Genomic DNA, 18,657 nt, shown 5'->3' with positions numbered 1-18,657 from the left:
AATTAAGCTTGGCTTCACATTATATAGCTTTTCTTGGGAAATGAGCCCGAAGCTTCTGACAGTTATAACCCACTGAGTGACAGACATTCACGGTGAATGAATCAGCTATGTGGCTTCTCCAAATCTGAAAATTTCTGTGATCTTTCGAGAGAGTTTGGCAACTTCAACTGCATCTAATTGCACTGTCTAGCATGAAACTGCCAATCTTCAAAGTAACTTTTTATTGCTACTTTGTAGTGTACACTTTTTCTTGGTTTTACTTAGGAAAATTATTTGAAATAGGAAAAAGAACAGGGTCCTTACAACAAACATGGATGTAACCACAATGCAGAATGAACAAACATCACCAACTTGCTATAATTGCTTCTGACCTTTTCTTTCCTCTTAAAATAAATAGCACATTCCTGATTTCATTGATACCTCTTTTATGTGCCGTTTCAGTTTCTTTTCTTTTCTTTCTTTCTCTTTCTTTCTTTCTTTCTTTCTCTCTCTCTCTCTCTCTCTTTCTGTCTGTCTGTCTGTCTTTCTTTTCCTGTTGTTTTTTGAGACGGAGTCTTGCTCTGTCACTGAGGCCAGAGTGCAGTGGCATGCTCTTAGCTCACTGCAACCTCTGCCTCTCAGGTTCAAGAGATTCTCCTGCCTCAGCCTCCTGAGTAACTGGGATTACAGGCACCTGCCACCATGCCCGGCTAATTTTTGTATTTTTAGTAAAGACAGGGTTTCACCATGTTGGCCAGACTGGTCTGGAACTCCCGACCTCAGGTGATCCACCCGCCTTGGCCTCCCAAAGTGCTAGGATTACAAGCATGAGCCACCGCGCCCAGCCTGTTTCTTTCTCTCCATTCATTTTCAGAAACACACACTGTCAATGGTTTGGGGTGTTTTCTTCTAGCCCATGTTGTGTAAAGACTTTTTAAAGCAAATATCAAGGATACAAATTTAAGTTAAAATTCTACCGTCTGTTTGGCCTCTACCTCAAACCCTACACACACACACACACAAATTAGTTTAGGCTGATCATAGTCCAAAGAGCATAGAAATATGTGGATTGTGGAAGAAAACAGAGTATCTTCACAATTGGAGGTAGACAAATTTTCCTGGACAGAACATGAAAATCACAAACCATTAAAAAATGGACTCATGGACTTAATCAAAATTTAAAACTTCAGGCTGGGCGCTGTTGCTCACACCTGTAATCCCAGCACTTTGGGAGGCCGAGGCTGGTGGATTACCTGAGGTCAGGAGTTCGAGACCAGCCTGGCCAACATGGTGAAACCCCGTCTCTACTAAAAATACAAAAACTAGCCGGGTGTGGTTGCACACGCCTGTAATCCCAGCTACTCGGGAGGCTGAGGCAGGAGAATTGCTTGAGCCTGGGAGGCAGAGGTTGCAGTGAGCTGAGATCGTGCCACTGCACTCCAGCCTGGCTGACAGAGCGAGACCCTGTCTCAAATTAAAAAAAAAAATTGAAATTTCAGAATGACAGAAGATTTCAGTTAAACAGGAAAAATAATTTCAAAAGATCTATCATACATTGTGAAGACTCTCAATAAAGATATATTGTATACTTTAAAATTGCTGAGAGATTTTAAATGTTCTCATCACAAAAACTGATAAGCATATGAGATAATGTATATGTTAAATAGATTGATTTAGCCATTGCATAATGTATACATATATACATATATCAAAACATCACATTAGATGCCATAAATAATAATATATACAATTTTTAATTGCCAATTATATAAATAAAATTTTAGAAAATATTTTCAAATTTTTAAATCCAATTTTAAAAATAACTTTTTAGACTGAGTGCAGTGGCTCATGCCTGTAATCCCAGCACTTTGGGAGGCCCAGGCAGGAGGATTGCTTGAGCCCAGAAATTAGAAGCTGCAGTGAGCTATGACTGCACCACTGCACTCCAGCCTGGGTGACAGAGTTAGATGCCATCTCAAAAAAAAAAGCAAATAATAATAATAAGTGTTTAAACTTCAGCTCTCTAACAGGAACCACTAAGAATAGGAAAAGGCAAGGCACAGATTAGGAAAAAAATATTTTCAACGTATCTATCTGAGAAAAGAGTCGTAAGCAGAATATATTAAATATATTTTAAAAGTCTCACAACTCAATACTATAAAAGACAAACAATCTTGTAAAGGTTGTGCTCAACATCTAGTTATTTCACAAGAGAAAATATACAAATGGCTAATAAGCACAATCAATATAAAGATGTACAACATCATTTCTCTTAGATAAATTACAAATTAAAACAGCCGTGAGTTACCCACTTCTTGCCCAGAAAAAAAGTTAAGCCGAAAAGACTGAAAATACCAAACGTTGGCAAGGATGTGGAGTAAATGAGATTCTCAGACATTACTGAGAGGAGTGTAAAATGTTACGATCACTTTGGAAAACTGTTTGGCAGTTTCTGTATTTTTTTTTTTTTTTTTTTTTTTTGAGGCAGAGTCTCTTGCTCTGTCACCCAGGCTGAAGTGCAGTGGTGCGATCATGGTTCACTGCAGCCTCAAACTCCTGAGCTCAAGGGATTCTCCCACTTCAGCCTACTGAGTGGCTGGAACCACAGGCACATGCTACCATACCCAGCTAAGATTTAATTTTTTTTTTTTTTTTTTGTAGAGACAGAGTCTCACTATAATGCCCAGGCTGGTCTCAAACTCTTGAGCTCAATCTGTCTTCCCCACTGAGCTCCCGGAAGTGCTAGGATTATAGGTGTGAGTCACTGTGCCCAGTCAGCAGTTTCTTATAAAGCTAAATACATACTTGTTCTTCAACCCAAACATTCTTCTCCTAGGTATTTTCCCAAGAGAAGTGAAAACATATGTCCGTAAAATAATGTGTACAAGATTGTTCATGGAGTCTTGATCGTAATAGCCACAAACTAGACACAACCAAATGTCAACCAACCAGAGAACAGGTAAAATTGTGGTGAACGTGTGCAATGAAATGCTGTTCGATGACAAAATGGAATGAACTAATCATGTTCTAATGACATGGATAAATATCGAAACCATTCCACCTGGCTCTGAGGATTGCGCCTTCTTGCAGAACCTCTTTTAGATCCTCCTCTTGTGTGGTCCATAGACTCTGCCTCCTGTCTTCGGGTTCTGCAGGGTCATTAAACCACAGCTTCCAGGCACCAGGCTTGGGCAGATCCTCTCAGGAAAAAAGCCAGCTCTGAGCTCTCCCTTGATTAACTGCTTGTTCTTAATGTCTGCCCTCTGGAGTTTTCTTCCTTTCTTGTCAGTTCACAGACACATTTGTTTGTGCACTTTTCTGTATCGGGGCAGAGAGTTGCATCTATTATATTTCTCCATTTAGGGTAGGACACCATCTTAGATCCATGCAAAGCCTCTCTCTTACTTACTTGTTTGCTCATTTGTTTATTTCCTTTTCTCTCTGTTTCCCACTCCTATTCCACCTCTATTCCTATGGGCAATTATCCAGAGGATTTTAATGTGTGGCTGTTGGTGCAAAATTTGCATTTTTGCTTTCAGTGAATATATATATGCGTGTGTATATATTCATATATATGTATATCTGTATGCTTTTTTTTTCTTTTTTTGAGACACGGCCTTGCCTGTTACCTAGGCTGGAGTGCAGTGACATGATCAAAGCTCACTGCAACCTCTGCCTCCTAGATTCAAGCAATTCTGGTGCCTCAGCCTCCCAAATAGCTGGGATCACAAGCACCCACCACCATGCCTGGCTAATTTTTGTGGGTTTTTTTTTAGTAGTGATGGGGTTTTGGCATGTTGACCAGATTGATCTGGAACTCCTTACCTCAAGTGGTCATCTCGGCCTCCTACTGCACCCAGCTGTATATGTGTGATGTGTGTGCATGCGTCTGTGTGTGCGTGTGTGTGTGTGTGTGTGTGTGTGTGTTTGAGACAAGGTCTCTCTGTGTCACCCAGGCTGGAGTGCATTGATGCAGTCACAGCTCACTGTAACTTGGGTTCACGCAACCTTCACACCTTAGCCTCCCAAGTAGCTAGGACTACAGGTGTGCACCACCATGCTTAGCTAATCCATTTTTTAACTTTTATAGAAAAGAGGTCTGGCTATGTTGCCCAGGCTGGTCTTGACCTCCTGACTTCAAGCAATCCTCCCACCTTAGTCTCCCAATTCTTTGGGATTAGAGCATGAGTGACTGCACCAGGCCAATATTGCATGCGTACTTAATGTACATAAATGGTATTCTGTTTTTTCATTCATTTTTCAAATATGTATTGAGTACTCACTATGTATCAACCACTACTTTCTGCCTAGGGATAGTAATAAACAATATTTGTAACATATATTTTATTCTGTTCTTTATTTTATTCACTAATCTATGCTTTTAAGAGCTAATTGTATTGTTCTGTGTGCATTCACCTCATTACCACTATCTGCCTGCCAAATATTCAACTCTGCAGAGCTAACTAGCCACTGTTATTACTTTAGTATAGATCCTTCCAGAATCTATAACCTCCCCCCTACAAAAAATACACTATTTTGTTGTGTGATTTTTTCTTTTTCCACAAATAATATCATAGACATTTAGCATTCTTGCTTTTCATTTCACTCAAGAGAATGTCAGGCCGGCGCAGTGGCCCATGCCTGTAATCCCAGCGCTTTGGGAGGCCAAGGCAGGTGAATCATCTGAGGTCAGGAGTTGGAGACTAGCATGGACAACATGGCAAAATCCCATCTCTACTAAAAAAAATACAAAAATGAGCTGGGTGTGGTAGTATGCGCGTGTAATCCCAGCTACTCTTGAGGCTGAGGCAGGAGAACCTCTTGAACCCGGGAGGCGGAGGTTGCAGCGAGCCGAGAATGCGCCACTGCACTCCAGCCTGGGTGACAGAGCAAGACTCCATCTCCAAGAAAAACCAACAACAAAAACAGTATGTCAGTATATTAAGCACTCAGATCTCTTGATATATGGCATAGATTCCATGTAAGGATATTTTCCTTAGTTTTTCTTATGATGGACACTTGATTCCAGTACTTTTTCCTTTCACAAGAATCCTTCAGGCAACATATGTGTTCTTATCTCCATGCACACAGGTGTGAGGATTTTTCTAGGAGAGATTCCAGGAAGCAGAATTGCCAAGTTGTAGGCCATGCACATTTTCAGCTTTAATAGACATTGTCCTGTCACTTTTAAAAGTTGCTAGTACGGGCTGAGTGCAGTGGCTTGATTCTGTAATCCCAGCGCTTTGGAAGGCCTGGGCGGGAGGATTGCTTGAGGCTAGGAGTCTGAGACTAACGTGAGCATCATAGACCCCATCTCTACAAAACAATGACAGAGGTGTGGTGGTGTGCGCCTATAGCCCCAATCACTTAGGAGGCTGAGGTGGGAGGATCCATTGAGCCTAGGAGTTCGAGGATGCAGTAAGCTATGATTGCACCACTGTATTCCAGCCTGGGCAACTGAATAACATCCTGTCTTTAAAAAAAAAAGTTACTATAACAATATAGAAGACCTTTTCTTACTAAATTCTCTCCAACCCTCAATACCATCAAATGTGAATGTTTTGCCAACTAGATAGATTTAAAATAGCATCCCGTAGTTTTAAGTTGCATTTCCCTGATTACAAATAAAGTTAAACAAATCCTAACAAGATTCTCACGGAATCGCTAAATTGATCCTAAAATACATGTGGCAAAAAAAAAAAATAGGTAGGAAGATCCAAGATTGAAAAAGAACAAAGAATTACCAAATATCAATACACACATACACCTATGCAGTACTAGCCATAAATAGAATAGAGTCTAGATCAATGGAATAGACTGGGAGTCCATATATATGCCCAGGTCTACATGGGAATTTAGCGTGAAACTTGTGCTAAATCACTTGGGCTAAGGATGGGATATTCAATACAATTGGGGCAACTGCCTATCTATTGGAGATGTAAAAAAGCTATATGCTCACCCGGCAGCACTTTTAAAAATAAGCTACACATAGATTAAACACACGTAAGAATTCTAAAATGGTTAGATGTAAAAAGAGTGGACTATATTTATACCATTGAGTTAAACACCTTAAGACACCCGTAGCCAGAAGGAAAAAACAAACAGCTTTGACTAAATGCAAATTTAAAAACCCCCGCATGGGGAAAGCCACCATAAAAAATTAAAAAAGAAACTACAGACCAGGAGAAAATGTCTGCAGCATTCACAATAAACAAAAGATTAGCATGCAAAATATATAAAAGGAGTAAAAATTTAAAAAGAAAAGGTGGACAACCCAAGGGTAAACCGAATAGTTGATTGATGAGCTTTCCAAGTTTGTTTTCTGTAACCTGAGTTAGAGTTTTAGCATCATCAATATTGGACTTTATAACTTGCAATGTCATTTTTTCTATTATGTTTTAATATTATTAAATTTTTTCTTTTCTTGAATTCCCTTTTTTTCTCAACTTAAAAAAATTCTATCCCAGTCTTCAATTATCATAGCTCTTGTTTCATAGATAATAATGTTTGTGTGTATGCGTGTGTGTGTGTGTGTTTCATTGTGAATACAAAACAGATGGCTTTTAAGCTTTTTTTCTGTAGTAACCCCTTTTTAGTGTTATTCTGTACGTCTACAGAGTATCCCTCCTTTTACAGTACAGACATTTTCTTTGCAATATTCTACGGGGTTTTATTTTCCTGTTTATCCTTCAGAGAAGAAAGGTCTACCCTAGTTTACAAATACCAGGACACAGAATGGCTAGTGCTTCTTGGTCTTCCTCTTTGGTGTTCTGGATGTCAACAGAATTCCAAACTTGGTTCTTGAACAGAAGGGGCCATTCAGTATAAATATGGGTGTGAGCATCAAATTTGATTAGCAAGCACAGATGTGATGCACTTCTGAGGGGGATACTTTATCATCCCATCTTCTGACTGTGGGAGTGTTGCTCACATCTGGCTAATCTGACACAGTCTGAACAGTTCTTTACAATTCTTTAAAATTGGCATTCCCGAAGTACCATTCTCCTATGGTGCTTTCTTAAAACCAGTTTCACTTCTGCAATGGTGAATTTTATGTGTCACCTTGACTAGACCACAGGGTGCCCAGACATTTGGTCTAATACTATTGTGGGTATTGCTGTGAGGGTGTTTTTGGATGAGATTAATATTTACATCAATAGACTGAGTAACACAGCTTGTCCTTTCTAATCTGGGTGGGCCTCATGCAGTCACCGGAAGGCCTGAATAGAACAAAAAGACTGACTGGCCCTTCCCTGGGCAAGAGAGAACTCCCCTTGCCTGACTGCCTTCCAACTGGGACATCAGTGTTTTCTGACTGTATTAGTCCCTTTTCATGCTGCTGATAAAGACATACCTAAGACTGGGTAATTTATAAAGAAAAAGAGATTTAATGGACTCACAGTTCCAGGTGGCTGGGGAGGCCTCACAATCATGGCAGAAGAAAAAAGGCACTTCTTACATGGTGGTGGCAAGACAGAATGAGAGAGCCAAGCAAAAAGGGAAACTCCTTCTTCTTCTTCTTCTTCATCTTCGTCTTTGTCTTCATCTTCGTCGTCGTCGTCTTTGTCGTCTTCGTCTTCTTCTTCTTCTTTCTTCTTCTTCTTCCTTTTTTTTCTTTTTTTCAACAGAGTCTCACTCTGTTGCCCAGGCTGGTTTGCAGTGGTGCAATCTCAGCTCACTGCAACCTCCGCCACCTGGGTTCAAGAGATTCTTCTGCCTCAGCCTCCTGAGTAGCTGGGATGACAGGCATGCACCACCACACCTGGCTAATTTTTTTTTTTTAGTAGACATGGAGTTTCACTATGTTGGCCAGGCTGGTCTTGAACTCCTGACCTCAGGTGATACACCCACCTTGGCCTCCCAAACTGCTAGGATTACAAGCGTGAGCCACTGCACCCAGCTAGGAAACCCTTTATATAACCATCACTGCACCCAGCTGGGAAACCCTTTATATAACCATCAGGTCTCATGAGACTTATTTACTACCACGAGAATAGTGTGGGGAAACCACCCCCATGATTCAATTATCTCCCACCAGGTCCCTCCCACAATACATGGGAGTTATGGGAGCTACAATTCAAGATGAGATTTGAGTGGGGGACACAGCCAAACCATATCACCTGCCTTCAGGCTTCCTCTCCCTTTAAAGGGAATTCACTAAGAGAAGAGACTGAAACATGGGCTCTTCCTGATCTTGAGCCTGCCACCCTTTGGGCTGGAACTACACCATCAGCTCTCCTGGGTCTCTAGCTTGTCACCTCACCCTTCAGATCCTGGGGCTTATCAGCCTCCATAATCACATAAGCAATATTATATATGTGTGTATATATATATAATGTGTATATGTAATATATATGTATATATTATATATACACACAATATAAGTATATACACATATTTATGTATATATTGCTCATATATATATACACATATATACATTTGTATACATATATATACATATATGCATGGATTTTGTTTACTACTATCCCTAGTAGGCTATATATATATCCTCCAAGTAGACAGGTAGATAAATAAAACCCCACAGAATATTGCACAGAAAATTTCTGCACAATAGAAGGAGGAATACTCTGTAGAAGTAAAGAATAGCACTGTAAATGGGGGGAAACAAAAAGCTTAATATATATATATTAATATATATGCATATCTATATCTGTCTATACACACACACATGCACACATACACACACACATATTTTTATCCTATTAGTTCTGTTTCTCTGGGGAACCCAACTAGTACAGCTTCCCAAGAGCAGTGTTTGGTGCATTTCCTGCTCAGCAGAAAACTGCGGGCTCCTTTCTTCCTCCTGAAGAATCTGTGTCATTATTTCATGACCATGGACAGCACCTTAGCCTGGCTATAACCTCTGCCTGGCATCTCCCAAGTCTCTGTTGATCTCTGTAAAATAAGAGAATCAGAATGGCAAAAATTACATCACTTAAGGGGTTTCAGCTTTCCCAAACCTTGGCATCAATATATATTCAATGAGAAATGTCTTTCGCCTCACAGGGCGATTCTTTGTTGGTGTATCCTAAATGCTGCAGTCAGTCAGGTGTTGGATGTTCAACCCTCCTTTGGTGTGGTTTTGTTATGCAAAGTGGGCAGAAGAAGATGAAATCCAGGAGGAGAGTGTTAATCTTTTTTTTTTTTTTTTTTTTGACACTGAGTTTCACTCTGTCCCCCAGGCTGGAGTGCAGTAGTGGAATCTCGGCTCACTGCAACCTCCACCTCCCAGGTTCAAGTGATTCTCCTGCCTCAGCCTCCCGACTAGTTGGGATTACAGGTGTGCATCCCATGCCCAGCTAATTTTTGTATTTTTAGTAAAGATGGGGTTTCACCATGTTGGCCAAGCTGGTCTCAAACTCCTGACCTCAAGTGATCCACCTGCCTCAGCCTCCCAAAGTGCTGGGATACAGGCATGAGCCACTACGCCCAGCTGAGAGTGTTAATCTTAACCCAGCAGGAAATCCCAGGTCAGCCCTATAAGTGATGACCAGAATCACCTGGATTCTGGGTGCCGGGTGCCACCCCAGAGTCTCTGGACGGGGCCTGAGTGTATCTATTTCTAACAAGTTCCCCAGCCATGCTGATGAACTTCTGTATTAGGGTTCAGGGCTATGGGGAAAGGGCTAGAGGCAGAAAATCATAAAGCAGGAAGTCAGGACCCTTGCAATGAGGCCGAACAGCAGAGGGCAAAGTGGAAGAGGAGAGACCAGGGCTTGGGCCATGAACAAAGCCGAGCTGCCAGGAGCTGTTGGCCTTAGAGCCAGCCTCTAGAAGTGGAGGTGGGTGAGTTATTGAAACACACAGACCACACCTAAACTAAACACAGGCATGAAGGAAATCCTGCCTAGGCCTCCTCCTCAGTTCCTGCTTTCTGGCAGAGTGTTTGCCAAATTGGAAAGATGAATGGAATTCGTCAGTGTTGATGTTCCATATGAAATTCTCACCTGACATGGTTTTTCGGACTTAGCTTGTTTTATCAAGAGACAGGAACCAGGTGAAATTGAACAAGTAAGACACATTCTGCCAGGTGCAGTGGCTCACACCTGTAATTCCAGCACTTTGGGAGGCCGAGGCAGGAGGATCACTTGAGGTCAGGAGTTCGAGACCAGCCTGGCCAATATGGTGAAACCCTGTCTGTACTAAAAATAGAAAAATTAGCCTGGTGTGGTGGCACATGCCTGTAATCCCAGCTAGTTGGCAGGCTGAGGTACTGCTTGAACCTGGGTGGCAGAGGTTGCAGTGAGCCAAGATCGTGCCACTGTACTCCAGCCTGGGCAACAGAGCAAGGTTCTGTCTCAAAAAATGTAAAAAATTTTAAAAAATAAGACATTAAAGAACTCAGATGGAGGAGTATGTTGTTTCCATTTAAAACACATGATGTTTCCAATAAATTACAGATCCTTAGGTTAAGGCGGAATTCAGTAGAAGATGTGATTTCTTCCCTGCTTTGGACATTTGCCTCAGGGGTGAGTCCATTTCACAGTCATTTCTTAGTTTAGCCAGGATTTCTTCCTTTTCTCTTCTGCCCTTTCCACTAAGTGTTACAGTTCCCTCTTTTGGTCCAACCCATTTAATGTTAATTCCTTTCCATCATCTTAAAAGCTTTAATTAGTTATTGTGATATGTTCCCTAAGAACTCTGGAGTCTGATTCATGAAAGTGATAACAAGAAGATATTTTGGGAATTTGTTCCAATTGAAATGACTAAATTATTTCCCCATTTGTTATTTATCTGCTTAAGGATATTGTAATGCTTGATACCAAATTTGTGCTCAAGAAACTGGCTATGCATAAAGCTGTTGTTTTTCCAGGGTGAGTGTCACATAAACTTAGAACTTTGGTTTTATCCTGTAGCAACACATTTTTGAGTCATTAAAAGGAGGCAGGTAAGATTAAATCAGAAAAAATTGGGCCTTGCTCAAAGCTATTTCTAGGAGGAGCAGATATCAGCTGGGGTGATGGCAGGGGCATCTGATGGGATGGTACAGATAACCATCATAAAAGGAATTCCCAAGAATCAGGCTTCACAAAGATAGCTTTGCCACCCTGTGACAATCAGCCCTCCTGTCTTTGTAGCCTGCTCTATGGAGAAAGGAAAATCATATTGCAGTGTGCTCCTTGTGCAAGTGACATGACTGTCCCAACTCCAGGGTCCATCTCTATAAATGCCAGAATGCCCAGTGCATCAAATCAACCAAAAAGTCGCCGAGATCAATTCCTGAGTAACGTGCATTTAGCTGCTTCTCTGATGCTGTTGCTCCACTTCCTCTCCCAGAAAATCAAGCACACTATGTAGAATCTCTAACGCCATCTGTGTGCAGATTTCAGTCACTGTCAGAGAAGAAAGAGGACACAGGGGAGGAAATTAACATTTATAGAGGGCTCGTGGCTTCTGGCATTTAGCATACCTCATGCGTGCCCATGAGCATAATAAGTATGGTATAAGTATAATGTATTAGATCCATTCTAGTCCCATTTTACAAGTGAGGAAACTGAGGGTTAGCTTTGCCCTGAGGAACTTAGCTTAGCTCTCTGGTTTTGTTTGTTTGTTTGTTAGAGACAGGGGCTTGCTCTGTCACCCAGGCTGGGGTGCAGTGGTACAATCATAGCTCACTGCAGCCTCAGTTTCCTGGGCTCAAGCAATCTTCCTGCTACAGCCTTTCAAGTAGCTGCGACTCCAGTTGCACACTACCATGCCTGGCTATTTTTCTAAATTTTTTTTTTAGAAATAGAGTCTCACTATGTTGCCTAGGCTAGTCTTGAAGTCCTGAGCTCAAGCAGTTCAGCCCCTTCAGCCTCCCAAGGTGCTAGGATTACAGACATGAGGCCCCATGCCTGGCCTAAAATTTTTTACTCTTAGTTGCAATGAGTGCATTGATGTAGTTGGCTGGTTCGTTCTTTGTTTGTGAATTCAGGGTGGTGCTCCATTGCATTCATGGGCCAACCCAGCTTCTAAGAGGTCTTCAGGAACCATGGGAAAGACATTTAAAGAGGGGAAAGGAGAAGCGTCGTCTTAGGGAGAATGAGAAGATATAGAAATTATGGTGGATCCAGCTTCTATCAATTATGTGTTTCACCTACATTTCTTATTTGGAGGCCATCCAATACCCATCCTCACATCTCTTCCTTTATTAGTTAATGCCTAGCAGAGAAAAAATGAAATAACCTCTCACTACCCTGGAATGCTGGAGGTCTAGGATTTTCCTTCACTGATTTTCCAAGAATCCTTGTAAATCAGATTTACAGTCATGTAAAGTATTTAGAGTATTGTTAGGATAAAATGCAATATGATAGTCTAATGTAGTTATGTTACAGTCTAAATGTAGTTACAGGAGGTATAACCCCGAAGTTAGGCAGTGCTGAGGGTACAGGAACGGACCTGTAAGTTTTTGGGAATAATTACTTACGGAAGTACCAATAGTTACGGGGTTCAAAGCCAGGCAAGCTCAAAGAGGCCCTGTTATTTATTTTTGCCTTACTAAGTGCATTAGCATGTTATCAAAGTGCTCTAACAAGCACAGCTTGCAGGCATCGGTGAACGTTGCAAATGGAAGCAGAGAAGCTAATGTACCGGTGTATTTCTCTGGCTGGATTCCAGGCTGCGCTGAGGTTTTCTTAATTCAGAATTGACTGTAAACGTGGATGTCTTGCTCTTGTGCCACCAACCCTGCTGCCAGAATCCCGGGAAGAAATCAGCTAAGCCACAGGGGCAAAATCCCAACAGCTCAGACTCATCCCTTGATCTTAGGTGAGAATGGATTCTGTCTCTAAGAACCAGACAAAATGGCAGTGATCAACATCAGGGAGAAATTTGGGAGGAGCATCCAGTGAATCGGAGTAAGCTTTTGGGACACAGCAGGGTCCTCACTTTTATGCTCCTGCAAGGCGGGATGGTATTGCTTGCTTCAGTCATTCGAGGACACACACTCAAGCTGCAATTCTCCATTGTCACATTGGGTGAATCCTGCTTGTCAAAGAGTTTGCTCGGGACTAGACTGTTTTTAGGACAGAGGCAGACATGTGAGTTGCTGCCTAGTATCTAGCTATCTCCAGCCTCCCTATGTGAGATATGAGCCATACATCTCTCTCTCCTAATCAGTAGCAAACTGGCACAGACACTTGACCAAGAAGGGCTAGAGATTTGTTTTTGTCTTTTTTTTTTCTTTTTTAGATTCAGGAAGTACATGTACAGGTTTGTTACATGGATATATTGTACAATGCTGGGGTTTGGGTATCTATTGAACCCAACACCCAAATGGTGAACATAATACTCAATAGGTAGTCTTTAATCCCTTGTCCCCCTCCCTCTGTCCCTAACCTAGTAGTCCCTAGTGTTTGTTGCTGGCATTTTTATGTCCATATGGACCCAATGTTTAGCTCCCACTTAATTGAGAACATGCAACGTTTGGTTTTCTGTTTCTGGGTTAATTCACTTAAAATAATGACCTCCAGCTGCATCCATGTGGCTGCAGAAGCCATGACTGCACTCTTTTTATGGCTGCATAGTATTCCACAGTGTATATCTACCACATTTTCTTTATCCAGTCCACCATTGATGGGCACCTAGATTGATTCCATGTCTTTGCTGTTGTGAATAGTGCTGCAATGAACATACAAGTGTGGGTGTCTTTGGTAGAATGATTTATTTTCCTTTGTGTAGATATCCAGTAAAAATAAGATTGCTGGGCTGAGTGGTAGTTCTGTTTTGAATGCTCTGGGAAATCTCCATACTGCTTTGAGATTTGTTGATCTTGTTGGAATTGGCCCATGATGATTCCATCCAGTCTTTGCAGGCATGAACGGACGGAACCATCATACAGTCATGCAGGCTTCTTCCTGCCACATGAACAGAGAAGAAGAAAGAGCTGAGGGTCTTACAGTCCCAGAGAGAGGGAGGGCAGAGAGGCAGCAGCCTGCCTTCCCGGGGTGAGAGTCTGGGGAGGGTCATGCATTCTACTTTCAATGATCCTATGGAACACAGCTACCCTTGTTACCCTTGGAGAACCATCGTTGCATCCTTCATCTCCTCTCCTAGGATTCTATGGCACTTCTTTTTGTCCTTCCAACGTAGCCTCTGTTTGTTGCCTAACTCAATTTGGAAGGATTTCTGGTTGTTTGCAAAACGTCTCCACTAAGATAATGAAGAGCTCTAGGCTATCATTCCATAACAGATGCTTCCCTGACTCTTCACCTTTAAAAGGGTATTTTTTTTTTTTCAAAAAAGAAGGGAAAATGACTTCAATACCTTCTTAAAACACACACACACATATCTTAGTAAAATATAGAAAGGATATATCCAAAATGTGGTTTTCCCTCCAAAATGCTATCATATATTACCATGAAATAGTCACGGTCAAGCAGTGCTAACGAAGGCTACCATTTATTGACTGTTTCCTCTGTGCCAACAATAAAAATTTTATAAGTGTTGCTTCATTTCAGCTTCACAACTGTCCTATTCATTAGTATTATTATCCCCATTTTATATATAAAGAAACTGAGGTTTTGCTCTGAGCGGTTCAATCAATGCCTAAGAGAGCCCAGCCATGCAGTCACAGGTCTCTCTGACTTTAATGTCTAAAGAGAGGCACTGTCTGGACAATTTCCTCCATACACTTGGCCCTGCAGGATGTTAAGAAGGGGTTTGTTTCTTTTTCTTTCTTTCTTTCTTTTTTTTTTTTTTTTTTTCAAGAGAGAGAGCATCTTACTCTGTCACCCATGCTGGAGTGCCATGGTGCAATCATAGCTCATTGCAGCTTTAAACTCCTGGGCTCAAACGATCCTCCCGACTCAGCTTCCCAAGTAGCTGGGACTACGGGTGCACACCACCATGCTCGGCTAATTTTTAAATTTTTTGTGGAGACAGGAGTCTTGTGATGTCACCCAGGCTGGGGTGCCATGATGCAGCCGTAGTTCATTGCAGCATTGAACTCCTGTGCTCAAGCAGTCCTCCCACTTCAGCCTCCCAAAGTGTTGGGATTACAGGTGTGAGCCACTGCCCGTGGCCTGTTTGCTTCTGTTAGAACGCTTTTGCAACAAGTCAAAAACAAAAACAAAAACAAAACACACCAATTCTAAATGGCTTAAAGGATAGGAAAATATCTCAGAAAACAGAAAAACAGAGTCAGGGAAAACTTCAGGGTTGGTTGAATCTGTGGCCCAACAGTAACCCAGATTCTTTGAGCCCCCTCTCCCTGCCTTAGTGCTGACTTCCATGCAGATTGCATTCTCCAAAGACAGCCGTGGCACTGCATGCGACCTGGGCAGCCCTCCATAGAGAGAGGGGTCCACCTTCCCACCCTTTGAATCTGGGTGGGCACGTGACATTTTTGTAACCCAGAGAATGCAACAAGAGTGATGCTAGGTCAGGGAAGGGAATGCAGTATCTGTCTTGTTTCCCGGATAATTTGTAATTAGAGCCTTGAGATGCCACCATAAGAAGTCCAGCCAGCCTGAGGCTTCCATGCTAGGAAGAAGCTGAGCCATTTAGAGAGGCCATGGAGAGGGGCTGAGTTGGCACTCCTGGTCTCAGACTCCTTCCAGCTCTGGCACCGTGAACAAGGCTTCATGCAGATAATCCAATCCAGCATTTGAGTCTTCCCTGACCCACAGAATCCATAAAATGGTTAAGCTGTTATACGGCAGTGATAACCAGAAAAGTATCATTTTCTTAGCTTCACTCTGTCACCCAGGCTGGAGTGCAGTGGTGCGATCTCGGCTCACTATAACTGCCACCTCCTGGGTTCAAGCGAATCTCCTGCCTCAGCCTCCTGACTAGCTTGGATTACAGGTGTGTGCCACCATGCCGAGCTGCTTTTTGTATTTATAGTAGAGCCGGGGTTTCACCATGTTGGCCTGGCTGGTCTTGAACTCCTGACCTCAAGTGATGTGCCTGCCTCAACTCCCAAAGTGCTGGAATTACAGGCATGAGCACCTGGCCCAAAAGTGTCATTTTCATGATGGTTACCAGATGGTTACAGCAGTTCCAGACATCACATCTAGACATGAAGGTACCTAGAGTTTAAAGAGGGAGTATCTCTTTTATGGGTCTCCCTTTCTCTCTCTCTCAAGAATGATAAAATGGGCCAGGTTCAGTGACTCATGTCTGCAATCCCAGCACTTTAGAAGGTCAAGGGGGGAAGATTGCTTGATGCCAGGAGTTTGAGACCAGCCTGAGCAACATGGTGAGACCCTATCTCTAAAGAAAATTTTAAAAATCAGGCAGGTTGTATTAGTCAGTTCTCATGCTGCTGGTAAAGACATACCCAAGACTGGGTAATTTATAAAGGAAAGAGGTTTAATTGACTCACAGTTCAGTATGGCGGGGGAGGCCCCAGGAAACATACAATCATGGCAGAAGGAGAAGAAAACATGTCCTTCTTCACATGGCTACAGCAAAGAGAAGTGGCAAGCAAAAGAGGGAAAAGCACCTTATAAAACCATCAGATGCCCTGAGAACTCACTCACTATCACCAGAACCACAGAATGGGGGTAACCTCCCCCATGATTCAATTACCTCCCACTGGGCTCCTTCCACAACACGTAGGGATTATGGGAACTACAATTCAAGATGAGAATTGGGTGGGGACACAGCCAAACCATATCACAGGTGTGGTGGTACATGCCTGTAGCCCCAGCTACTCAGGAGGCTGAGACAAAAGGATCTCTTGAGCCCAGGAGTTCAAGACTGGGCTCAAGCTATGATTGTGCCACTGCACTCCAGCCCGGGGGATAGACTGAGACCCTGTCTCTATAAAGCAGGCATCAAAGAGTATCTCTTTGGTCAAAATTGGGTCACATGCTCATCTGGGACAGAATGGATGTTAGAGGACAATGCCAAATGTTTACCACAATAGTCCATGAGAAAAGATTTTCCTGCTTTAATTACTGGCAAACACTAGACTTTAAAAATGATCTCTTAACTATGAGCCTGCTTAAAAAGATTTATACTAACAGGCATTTTTCATTTTTTCATTTCCGGTTGGGGAAATCATATGCTGCATTTCCATTCATATTAACCGTGGAAGAGTTTTTCCTTTTTTTGAAGAGCGTTTTACTTCCTGGAACTCTTTTCCACAGAATAAAATCTGGAAAAATACATGGCAATTTTATACAGCCTCTAAAGCCATGTCCATTAAAATATGAAACATGATAAATATGCCTGTTACCACAACTACCACTTAACATTTACTAATCAGTGTAATTAAATAAGAACTCTGCCCCCATTTAAATAATAGAATTAGTACTTCCCCCACCCCCCTCCTTTTCATCCCTCCTGTTCTGGCGTTTTGATCTTTGCTTATGTAATATGGGATTTAGATCCAATTTATTGTGGTAAAATTATTGGTTTTTCATACTACATCTTCCCTTTCAACCCATCACCACATCATTTCCATTTTGTTCTATAGCTGTGTTTAAGGCCTTTATTTTAAATTAAATTTTAGACGTGGATGGTTTCAGTTCTCAGAAACAGAACCTTAAGACCCTGTTTTACCCCCATTCTTGAGCCCCTTATTTTGATTCATGTCTCAGTGGGCCGATGTGCACTTTCAGTATTTCTTTAGGAAGGGTGATAGATTTTATGCTTTTTGAGCTCTCAGATAAATGATTTATATTCTGTTGCCTTGTAGATGGATCATAACCTTCCTAGGTGTCAAATTCTTAAGTAAAAGCCCTTTGCCCTAAAAACTCAGTGATATCTCTGCATTGTGTCCTGGACTCTCTCTGTTGTATCCAAGGATTGTCCCAGAAGGGTTTTCTTCCCTTATAGTTAATTCACGTTTTATGCCAAGATGTTTGCACAATGTTTTCTTTATTCTTGCATTTCAGACACATCAGCCATCAAGGTACGTCTAAGGCTAGATATCTATTAAATTGTGTTACCTAGTTAACAATAAGCCCAACAGATCTAGAGAGCTAACTTTGTGGCTTTTTTTTTTTTTTTTTTTTTTTTGGCTTTTTTTTTGAGATGGAGTTTCGCTCTGTCATCCGGGCTGGAGTGCAGTGGCGTGATCTCAGCTCACTGCAACCTCTGCCTTCTGGATTCAAGCGATTCTCGTGCCTCAGCCTCCTGAGTAGCTGGGATTACAGGCCCATGCTACCATGCCCGGCTAACTTTTGTAATTTTAGTAGAGACAGGGTTTCGCCATGTTGGCCAGGCGGAACTCGAACTCCTGACGTTAAATGATTCGTCAGCCTCGGCCTCCCAAAGTGCTGGGATTACAGGCATGAGCCACCTTGCCTGGCCAGTGGCTCTTGTTTAGAAATAACAATTTTCTGGCTGGGCACTGGTGGCTCATGCCTGTAACCCCAGCATTTTAGGAGGCCAAGGTGGGCAGATTACTTGAGGTTGGGAGTTTGAGACCAACCTGGCCAACACAGTGAAAGCCCATCTCTACTAAAAATACAAAAATTAGCTGGACGTAGTGGTGGGCACCTGTAATCCCAGCTAATCAGGAGGCTGAGGCACAAGAATCACTTGAACCTGGGAGGCGGAGGTCGCAGTGAGCCGAGATCCGCCACTGCACTCCAGCCTGGGTGACAGAACTCTGTCTCAGGAAAAAAAAAAAAAAAAGAGAAAGAGAAATAATGGGACAGGATTTGCCATAAAATAGAATGAGTCTCAGTGAGCCAGAAACAGTTCCCTGAATGTGCAGAG

General features: G+C 42.2%; 1 protein-coding gene across 6 annotated transcripts in view; it reads left to right on the top strand.

Moving 5' to 3' along the window:
* CALN1 (calneuron 1) overlaps positions 1-18,657 on the top strand; it is a 670,983-nt gene that overhangs the window by 597,472 nt on the left and 54,854 nt on the right. The gene's annotated exons all lie outside the window — the stretch shown is intronic.

The sequence above is a fragment of the Nomascus leucogenys genome, chromosome 17 (assembly GCF_006542625.1).
Source record: "Nomascus leucogenys isolate Asia chromosome 17, Asia_NLE_v1, whole genome shotgun sequence".
Taxonomy (NCBI): Eukaryota; Metazoa; Chordata; class Mammalia; order Primates; family Hylobatidae; genus Nomascus; species Nomascus leucogenys.
This window is presented reverse-complemented; position numbering and strand designations above follow the sequence as displayed.